An 11,334-nucleotide genomic window follows, 5' to 3' on the forward strand; every position below is an offset into this window, starting at 1 on the left:
GTGAGCAACAAAATACAAGATGGGGTCAAAGTGACGTATGGCAGGCTCTACTCCGGAATCACCCGAACGGACAGGAACTTGATAGAGTACTCGACTATTTACCCAAGAGTCTCGGTATAGTAGACTACCAGTGAGTATATAACTATTTACAAACACTCGTCTACACTACTCTATACCGTTTTATATAGAATCGTGAAATTACACAGACTTACCTTTCCACTACCATACAGCTTGACCCCTACTCAATATAACTCACATCAGCTTTTCCACTACCCGACTTCTTATCATCAAAAATATCATTTTATTTCATTTATGACCATATCCAATATTCTTTAGCTTATGTTTTTTTTTATAGCTTTTTCCGACTTATTGATATCTACAGATTATATATACATTATATATTATATATTATATACATACATACTTCTACAATTTATACAAACATAAATATAGTAGCAGTTATTTTTTATTCAGTTATATCTCTAAGCTATTATTGTTGTATTGTAAACTCACAAATATATGATGTAAATATAAATGAGATAGACGGTATATATATTCTGAGAATAAATATATCCAGGCACAAAGCATATCACATCGTAACTATTATTATTGTTATTGTTATGTCGTTGATATATAAACTACAACTCGATATGTATATATATAAATATATATGTCCGATATTGATCGGCATTCGTCAGATTTCACCGGATTCAACCTCGTTCTTACTAAATAGGAATATATGGACTTTTATGGAAAAGGAGGGCCCCACGGCCTTCGACAGTATCCACTGTTGGATACGTCAAAATTTATATTCCTTACTTGATCGTGAGTTAAAGTCTGATACATAATATAAATACCTAAAGACATTTTCTTATATTATTTCGTATATGTATATATATTTATACGTTTGTTATATATTTGTTTTTATTTTTATTAAAGTGGAGTAGTATGTAGTTGGTAGTTGGTGAAGATAAGTAACATATATATATATATATATATATATATATATATATATATATATATATATTTTTTTTTTTTTGGTTTCATATATATTTATTATGTGGATATTCAGTTATCGTCTGGCATTTTTTGTTCGTCTTTTTACACGTTGGTGTGTCACGTACCTTACCTGCAATCATATCATATGTTTCAAATAGACAGTACGTGACTTGAGCCACTCCTAAACATTTCAAACATTTTTATTGGTTCTATTTTCAGAAATCATGAAATCTGTAATATCCATAAATTTATAATGGAATTTATTTTTATTTTATTGATATTGATTTTTTTTTACTTCATGTTTTATATTTACTGAAGTTATTATTTTTAGATCAATTACTTTTAATCAGGTTACCATTTTATTGATTCGTAATTTTATAAATTGATGATTTAATTATCATTGTTAAGGGATGGAGTAAAATTACTACTATAAAATTTTTCGGAAAATAAAATATCTACTGTGCCAAATAGTCCTTATAGGAATTCTGTTGAAAAATATATAAGGGAGCAATAGCAGGAACAGGATTTAGTAATTGAGACGGTATGAAGTTTTTTAAGAAGAATCTAAGAATAGGTAATCAAATTTTTCTGAAATTAATTAACGATCAAAATTTATGCTTAGTGTAATTAGTCAATTATTAGCCTTAAAATCATAATTAACTAATGGGGTTAAAATTCATCATTTTTTCAAATTCATCCAGTTTCAATAAAATCGTGTGATATATTTGTTGATTACTTAGTTAAAGAGAGTATAGTAATTTTAGTCCAAGCTTTTCTCTCAAACAAACACGAGAAAAATGTTGGCTCGATACTTACAAATTTTTATTATGCAGTCGACCAAACTCAAAACAGGAATATAGCATCCAAAAAATTGATATGCTTTCATAAAAAATTATTATGCCGCATTACAATTATTACAATGTATGAAAGTAATTGTTATTAAAGTTTATCGATAAGTTTCTCTCGCGTAGTAAGTATTGTGATACAGTATAATCATTTTTCGTATGAGCACAATAATTTTTTGGATGCTTCACTTCCTGTTTGCAGGACTGCATGACAAAAATTGGTAGGTTTAGAGTCAACATTTTTCTACGTGAAGCCTCATGGAAAAATATTTTAAAAATTACTATTTGAAATTATAACCCGGAACTCAGTTGTCAATATCAGTTACGATTTTTAAAGTTCAAATAGTAATTTTTCTTACATAGACAATAAATTTTTATACTTATCCTGTAATTATTCACGTTTTAATCATAAATAAAAAAATTACTATTTAGAATGATGGTATTTACTGATCACTTTATCATTTTATTACTTATCATTCTCAATTTTTATAGTTAATTTTTTTCCGTGCTCTAAATGCAAAATTAAGAATGAGGCTCGATACATTATAGTATAGCAATCTACGTTTCCATTTTTTAAAAATATTAATTTGTTTAAAAGACAAACGTGGACAATGTTACCATTGACTGCGCAAGTGCAACAAGGATAGCACAGTTCGTCGATTCGAGTGTGACAGAGAAAAAATTCAGACCCATCTTAGAAAAAAAAAAAATTAAAAAAAAGTAGACCGTTAATTTTTATTTCAGTTCTTTTTATTCCAATTTATCAGAAATCAAAAATTTTCTAATTAATTGACTAATTCATTATTTTCCACTCAGAATTAATATTCGATGGAATTTTTTTCTTTCTTTTTAATTGAGTTAATTTCTGAAGAAATATTTATTAGTGTATTATGTTGACAATAATCATCTAACACACTAATAAATCGTGAGATAATTTGAAGTGAATATGGATTTTATGTTAATCCAACTTCATTCCGTCACTCGGAGTTCCGGAGTTTCAAAAAATCACTCCCCATATACAGAATAAATAGGAAGTTCTTTATTCAGCACAGTAACGTGGATTTTATTTTAATTCAAATTCAATTTTAAATAAATAAAATACAATTCGCTTCGTGTTCACTCCGAAAATTTTTTACTGTGCAAGTTATTTTGTTACCACAAAAAACTAACAAATTGCTACACAAAAGATTGAGTTGTTTTTCGTAAATATTTTAATAAAGAAACAACGTCAAATTACACTAGTTAAATTTTTTTTTATATTTATTCAATTAAACTTTCTATTCTCTGCGTTTAATAAACATGGAATTCTAGAACTATTTATGACTACCATATTATAAGATCAAAGACTACTATTTTGGCTAATGAAGCTGGCTCAACTTTAAAGACCTCCCAGCGTGATATCTACCGTTAATACAAAGTATCCATGTTTTCATGTTATATATCATGTATATTCTATATAGACATATTCTATATATACATAGCGACACATCACCATATATACATAATATGTAATATGTAGGTGTAATATATGTAACCAGTAGTGACCAAATATATACTAAGTAAAAAAATGCGCATAGAATTGCACACGTTCGACGATATATACATGACAGGAAAATATGGAGCGAACGGAATTCCACGGGCGTTCACTTCGACTATCCGTTCGATTGGGTCAGCCACTCATTTCATTTCATTTTATTTTATTCCATTTCATTTGTAATCGTTAAACTCGGGCCTTATTTTATATTCCAGGAAGCATAGCTTTCTTCAAATATATCAAAGTATATTCAATAAACCATTATCACCATTACTCGAAATATTTTTAATTTTACAATGCGTTATACAATATTTCGAAAAATTATTTTTTTTCTCAGTACTTTAAAATCTTATTTATGACAAATGTATGTTAAAATTATAACACTTATTGGAAATTTTTAATACCCGAGTCAAAATTTTAAACCTTTCTAGAGGCTAGAAATTGTAAAATTAAGAGCGAATAAGACTTACTCAGTACTTATTTTCTATAGAAAATCGACTCACGGGAAAAAATGACATCTTTAGTAATTAAAGTGAATATCGCGATTTCTTCATATATTTAAATCTATAATTTTGTCACTGGACTTGTCATTTCCGATTTTTTGATAATTTTGAGAAAAAATGCTACAAATAAATAAAAAAATCAAATAATTAAAAAAAAAATCTAAGTAGGGTAGAAGTACCATTTGTGGCCACTGCTTCATTTTTGGACATTTAATACTTTATTAGGGGAGGGAGGGGCAAAAGGGGGTACTTAAGGAAATACCAAGTTTTCGAGGACTCAAATACGCTAAATCTTTTTTTTTTTTAATGATATTCGAAGTAAATAGAAAAAATTTTCAGTTACCGTTGAAAAAAAAAAATTTTCATTTCTGCGGGCAAAGTGGGGTACCCTCTAAAAAAAGTAAAAAAAAAAATTTCTGGATTTTAAACGAATTTGATTAAGTTGAATTTTTTTGTAAGTAATTTGCATGAAGAAAAATTATATTTTACATGTTTATTGGATACAAAAGAAGAAAAAAAATTTTTTATCAGAAAACAAACGTCATTAATATTTTTCAACTGACAATTGATTTTTGAAAAAGTTTACCAACCAAAATTCAAAGTAACGCTTAATTATGTTTACAGAAGTGATTTTGGAATGTTTAAAAACCATTTAAGATATAAAATTTTGGGGGTACCCCGTTTTGCCTACCCTACCCCCTTTTGCCCCTCTCCCTTCTCCTATAATTAACGAAAAAGTGTAGAGTAAAATTTCCATTTTAATAGTGGAATTAAAGTATCTCTGAAGAAATTTAAAAAATGAATTATGTTATTGCGTATTTTACAAATTATTTTATTTGAATTTTTTCAAATGTCAAAAACTGACTCTAAAGTGGCTAAAAACGATACTTCTACCCTATGGGCAATTATAGAATTAATAAATTCGAAAATATTTTATTTACTAGGGTTAAATTCGGAAATTTGCTAAGTGATTCTATAAAAGTAAAATACACTACATTTAAAAACCAAGTAACACAATAAACCAACGTTACGAGGCCTTGTATGTATTTGAAGATAGTTTTTTATGTGCTTATTAACTTTTAGTCGGTAGTGACTTGATAAAAACCAACATCTTACAATAATTATATAAACTATAGTTTCATTTAAATTTGAATAAATATCAGAATTACCCATCAATAGCTAGAGGTAGATATTTCTCTACAAATAATATTCCTTATTTACAATAAAATTTATATTCGCTCACAATAACATATTATTCCATGCAAGCTGTAGCTTTGATGATATACTCCATTATGAATTTTTAATGAAAGCAATGAAATTAAAAACTAATCCGCTACATTCACGCATAATAAATTAACGACTTTATAGTATTTTTTTTTCATGACACAATTCAGTCATAATTTCATGACCAAATAAATTTACACAGAAACATAGAATTTTTTGGAACGAAAAATATTTCTAGTCTTTAAAAAAGTTTTGTTTTCATTTCGTAGTGCAAAATATTTCTTGCGTCAAAAAATCCTTTTTTTCTCTGTAAAAATTTTTGCTTCTCAATTTTGTCATTAAATTATTGAAATTTTTTCATACACTGTAAAAAATCACCGGGGTAAGTCCAAGCGGTGTAGGTGTTAAAGTTATCGGTGTTAAATTTACCCCCGAAAGCGGTGTGAAAATAACGCCGCCACCGGTGTAAATATTCTATACCGGTGTTAAAATAACGCCGCGCCACCGGTGTTAAAATAACGCCGCCGCCGGTGTAGATATTCTTTACCGGTGTTAGAATATTTTACTTTGTGAATATTTTTACTTACTCGATCACTATACTTGTTAATAAATGATATTTTTTATTAATTTTCATAAAGAACTGACATTTTTTGTGTTTTATAATCTTTAAAGTTAATACTCAAAGCGGACGCAGTTTACCCCGCTTTTACACCTGTTACCCCGCTTTTACACCGGTTACCCCGCTTTTACGCCGGTATTTTTAACACCGGTGTATTACTCCTCCTACACCGGTGTAATTTTATTTTTACACCGGGCGGAGTTAAAACAAGTCCATTTTTAACACCGCTCTTTTTACAGTGTAGTTAATGTCTTTGATGAAACAATATAACTTATAAATATTTATAATTGATATTTATGAGTACTTTTATATTTATTATTCAATCCAACTTGTATATAGAAGAGCTAAAAAAAATGAAAATAAAAAAAAAAACATTATTTGTCACAGTATGAATCAACAATAACAAACAACGTTGTATATTCTAGAGTGCTGTATGTTCTAATTAACGAGGACGTTTTCTTGGCACTTGGCACCCACGTATAATCTAGGAGGGGTACTGCGAACATCAGACTAAGTAATTCATGATAATATATATATGTACATGCATATATATTTTTATTTTTTAAGTAATATGTATGTACATATCGTGTGTACAAAGTGTGTTAGAGTAGGGATATATATCGATAGAGCATGGCGCCTTTGCTTGCATAGTAAACAACCAGGATGTCATTGTTTTCATTCCACTGTATTATAGTATACTATTTATTCTTGCACCTTTTATATTATTATTCTTATTATTATTTTTTGTAAAAACCACAGGAATCTACGGTAAGCTCTTTAACCCTAAGAAGAGAGGAGGGGGTTGTGTATAAGCTGTTGGACTTAGTTCTTTATGTTGATTTAACTTATATCTTACGTATGTAGTTGTGATTTTGTCTCTTCTCTGTCTTGTTATTCTTCGAGGTTCTTGGTCACGTCGGTTACTACTGGTTGTACGGAAATAAGATTCACATTTCTTACGATTTATGGTAATTTTATTTTATTGTTTTATATATAAAAGATTTATTTTTAAATTGTCATGCTAATATATTGGTTATTTTGAACAATTGATTTTATAATTTTTTTAATTTTATTTTTTAAAAGTTATATTTATATAATAATTCTATAGAAATTATTTTTTTTTAGATTGAGGGATGTCCGAGAAAAACTTCGATTGATTTTTAGTCTTATCCACAAAATAATTGCAGTCTAATAATAAGGATACATAGATCTATTTTTCAACTTTAGATCTATAATCTCTATAAATCTGTTTAAATTTACTCAGATATATGTCGATCTCGAAATTCAAATTGTTGAGAATTTTAATTTTTTCATTAATAAGAATCTGATACTTTTTTTTTTTAATTTGAATTTAAAATTTTTAAGATAATAGTTTTTTTTCTTAGGGCTACGTTAATTTATATAGATCTAAATAATACGACAATTACACCTACACAGATCTCAGTACAATGCAGGGTTTAAATAAATTATGCCTTCCCAGCATATAAGGAACGAAATGGTTTATCGGAGTAAAATTAATAATAATTAAAATATTTATATTTTGTTTTAAAATTAAATTTTATTACCAAGTCGCTAACTATTGACTAAGTCAAGAATACGTAGAGAATATTTTTCAGTTGAAAATCACCATCGCATTCACAGTATCAACGGAGCTATCTGAATTTCATGAATATATCAATAAAAACTGCATTTTAATTTTCGAAAAAGAATTTATTTTTTATTTTGATAGATTTTCTGATAACAGTAAAATCTATAATCACTTAAAATTTTTTACCACAAGATATTTTAATTATTGCCCCGTATACATTATTTACCCATATTTTTTATAGATCTCATTTGAAATCTTGAATAATAATTAAAAAATTTTTAGTTATCAAGTGAAAGTGAAAATATTTTCATTTTACACTTAAAATTGTTATTTACATAATTTTTCTTATATTTTCTAATTCAGGAGAGGGAGAGGCAAATCAAGGTAGGAAGCAAAATGGGGTGCCCCCAAAATTCTATAAAAAAAGTTTGGTATTTCAAAATTTCTTTTCCTACATTCAAAAATTACTTTTGTAAATATAATTGATCTTAATTTTGAGCTTTTTCAAAAATCGAAATTTTTACTCGACAAATGCTAACGACTTTTATGATGAAAACTATTAAAAATTTATTTGTTCTTACTTTGCATCCAATAATTATGTGAAATGTAATTTTTCCTTATGTAAATTACTCATAAGAAAATTTAATTCAACCAAATTTGTTTAATTTCGAGAAATTTTATTCTCACCCTTTTTACAAGTACCCCATTTTGAAAATTTTCAATTCACTTTGTTATCATTAAAAAAAAAAAGGTTTATCGTATTTGGGTCCCCGAAAACTTGGTATTTTCTCAAGTATCTCGTTTTGCCCCCCCCCCCCCCACAATTATCTAATAAAACAAAAATAATGGTAATTCATTGAAATAATTCATTTATATATACAATAAAACAAGACAAATAGTTTATGTTTATTATCTATACATATAAGTGTTTTGGTTGCACGCAAACACTAATCAAGAGTCTCATGTCAAGTGTGTATCGCGAGCGTAGGGGTGCTGGATGGACATAGTTGCTATACTATTACAGCCATTTCCATACAATCTTTCCTCAACAATACGACTAAAGTAACAGCAGCAGCAGCAGCAACAATAACAGCAGCAGCAGCAAGTCGTGTGGCAGAACGTCGTAAACTTGGCGCCCGCGCGACTTGTAAATTTTAAGTCCTGGCGTTTTAATAGTCCACTACAGCACATGTATTAGTTTCAGGAACATTAATAACTCTATGGTGAAAGGCTATCGTCGATTAATTAGTCACTCACCGTCAGTAGACTTTCGTTCGTTAGCGCCCCAGATTCAAACGAGGTTTCGCGCTTTTATGCAACACAAAACGTTTGATTAATTTTCCACCCAAATTGATTGTGACTTTTCGTGTATTCAGTTTCATTTTATTTTATTTGCTTTTTAAATCAATCAATTACATCATTTTTTTATTCTCTGACTAAAGTGTATACGCGTATTTATTTAAAACGAAAGTGGATTTATTGGGTTGATTTCAAAAAAAAAAATATAAATGAATGAAAAACAAAATAAAAATTTATATATTTGTAAAGTGTATTTCACAGGGTGTAGTTACCTAATTTGTATCTTCCTTTGTAAGTTGTATAATTCAAGCTGACAGACTGGAACCAAACGAAACGCATAGCACACACAACTACGGTAACTTGCGCAACGATAATTATACACTCCATCCTGCTTTTACCCCAACATATAAACATATATAACATAAACCAGGATAGAATACAAGTCTGCAGTCAGTTGGTGTTTTACCTGGTCGCCCTCGGCTCTCCACGTAACGCCTGTGCCCTTAAATTTCGGTTTATTTATGCTCAGAGCTAATGTATTCAACGCCTGGGTTTATCCGCGCTTGGGATTAATCTTAACGAGAAGCGCGCGCGATTTCCCCCTCGACACTCCCGGGATCACTGCATAGCACAGTCGCGTAAACTTATCTCTTGGATTCCCCCTTGGTCTCTTCCTCTTTACCTCTTTACCTTCTCTTTTCTCATCCTCTCACAAATACACTCGACGACCAACCGTCTGTCTGTCCATTCCATGGATTCAAACAACCAACCCCGTGTATTAACATTCACGCTCAATAAATTTATATGAGATACATTAATTTTGGGTTTTCCTTATTTAGATAAAGATAAATGAAAGGATAATTTCGTTTTAAGGATCCAGTTTTTGTTTTTTTTTTATTTCATATATTAGATTTATTATTGTTTTTTTTGTTAAATTTTTTTCTTAAGACTGGATAATTAATTCCAGTGTGATAATTAGTTATAATATATATTATGCTAACATGATAAAATATAAAAACAAATAGTGGTATTTCGTTTTAGAGCTGGATTTTTTACCAGATAATTTTTCAATCGATTCTATTTTTAGGAATATACACGGTAAGAAATATTTTGCGGATATCACTATGCCAGTATGAGCGTCAACGCCATATTGTATGGTATCGAAAATTTTTATAGGTTATCAAATTGTATGCATAGATGATTCAACCATTGCGGGAATAGTACACTGTAAAAAATCACCGGGGTAGGTGTTAAAATCGGCGGTGTTAAATTTCAACACCGAAAGCGATGTGAAAATAACGCCGCCGCCGGTGTAGATATTCTTTACCGGTGTTAAAATATTTTACTTTGTAAATATTTTTACTCACTCGATTATTATACTTGTTAATAAATGATATTTTTTATTAATATTCATAAAGAACTGACATTTTTTGTGTTTTATAATCTTTAAAGTTAATACTCCAAGCGGACGCAGTTTATCTTGCTTTTACACCGGTTATCCCGCTTTTACACCGATATTATTCCGTTTTTACACCGGCTACCCCAATATAACACCGATATTTTTAACACCGGTGAATTACTCCTCCTACACCGGTGTAATTTTATTTTAACACCGGGCGGAGTTAAAATGAGTCCATGTTTAACACCGCTCTTTTTACAGTGTAACATTGGCGATAGTTGTCGCGGACGCCGCAATATCAGTATGGCCGTCGGGCCCATACTGGATTGCCGTATCCACAATGCATCTGGCCGATAAACCTACTCTAACGACATCTATATAGTTTTGGTGGTAATACGATAGTATACATTTATTGACACGCCAGAAATTACGGCCGGAAAAACTAGTAGCATTGTGCCATCGGCACTGTAGTATGGGTCTCAGGGCCATGCTGTTTCGCCGTACCTACTGTGCATACGTGTGAGCAATACAATAGCTCCAGTACTAAACAGTATAGTAAATAACGCCATACTTCTGGGACTCGTTATAATAGTCTTTGAAATTGAAATATTTTACATACTATTTTAGTATCTGTCTTGAGACCATCCCAGCATGGTGTTGAATGCCATGCATTTCTTACCGTACAAATGCATAAAGAGTTCTATAAATGCATAATACCCCGCCCATGTCATTACGTACAGTCGGAGGTAAAACATGATATACTTGAAATTTTTTTTCGAGTTTACATTTTTTAGTGTAATTTCGTGTTCCAACTGCACGGAAAAAGTTACTGTGTTACACAGGAATGATCGTAAAGTACACTGTAAAAAATCACCGGGGTAAGTCCAAGCGGTGTAGGTGTTAAAATTGGCGGTGTTAAATTTCAACACCGAAAGCGGTGTCAAAATTGCCAGTGTTAAATTTCAACACCGAAAGCGGTGTGAAAATAACGCCGCCACCGGTGTAAATATTATGTACCGGTGTTAAAAAAAATTATCCGGTGTTAAAATAACACCACTGCCGGTGTAAATGTTCTAGACCGGTGTTAAAATAACGCCGCCGCCGGTGTAGATATTCTTTACCAGTGTTACAATATTTTTCTTTGTGAATTTTTTTACTTACTCGATCACTATACTGATAAATAAATGATATTTTTTATTAATTTTCATAAAGAACTGACATTTTTTGTGTTTTATAATCTTTCAAGTTAATACTCCAAGCGGACGCAGTTTATCCCGCTTTTACACCGGTATTACTCCGCTTTTACACCGGTTACCCCACTTTT

Source organism: Microplitis mediator, chromosome 5, assembly GCF_029852145.1.
Source record: "Microplitis mediator isolate UGA2020A chromosome 5, iyMicMedi2.1, whole genome shotgun sequence".
NCBI classification, from domain to species: Eukaryota; Metazoa; Arthropoda; class Insecta; order Hymenoptera; family Braconidae; genus Microplitis; species Microplitis mediator.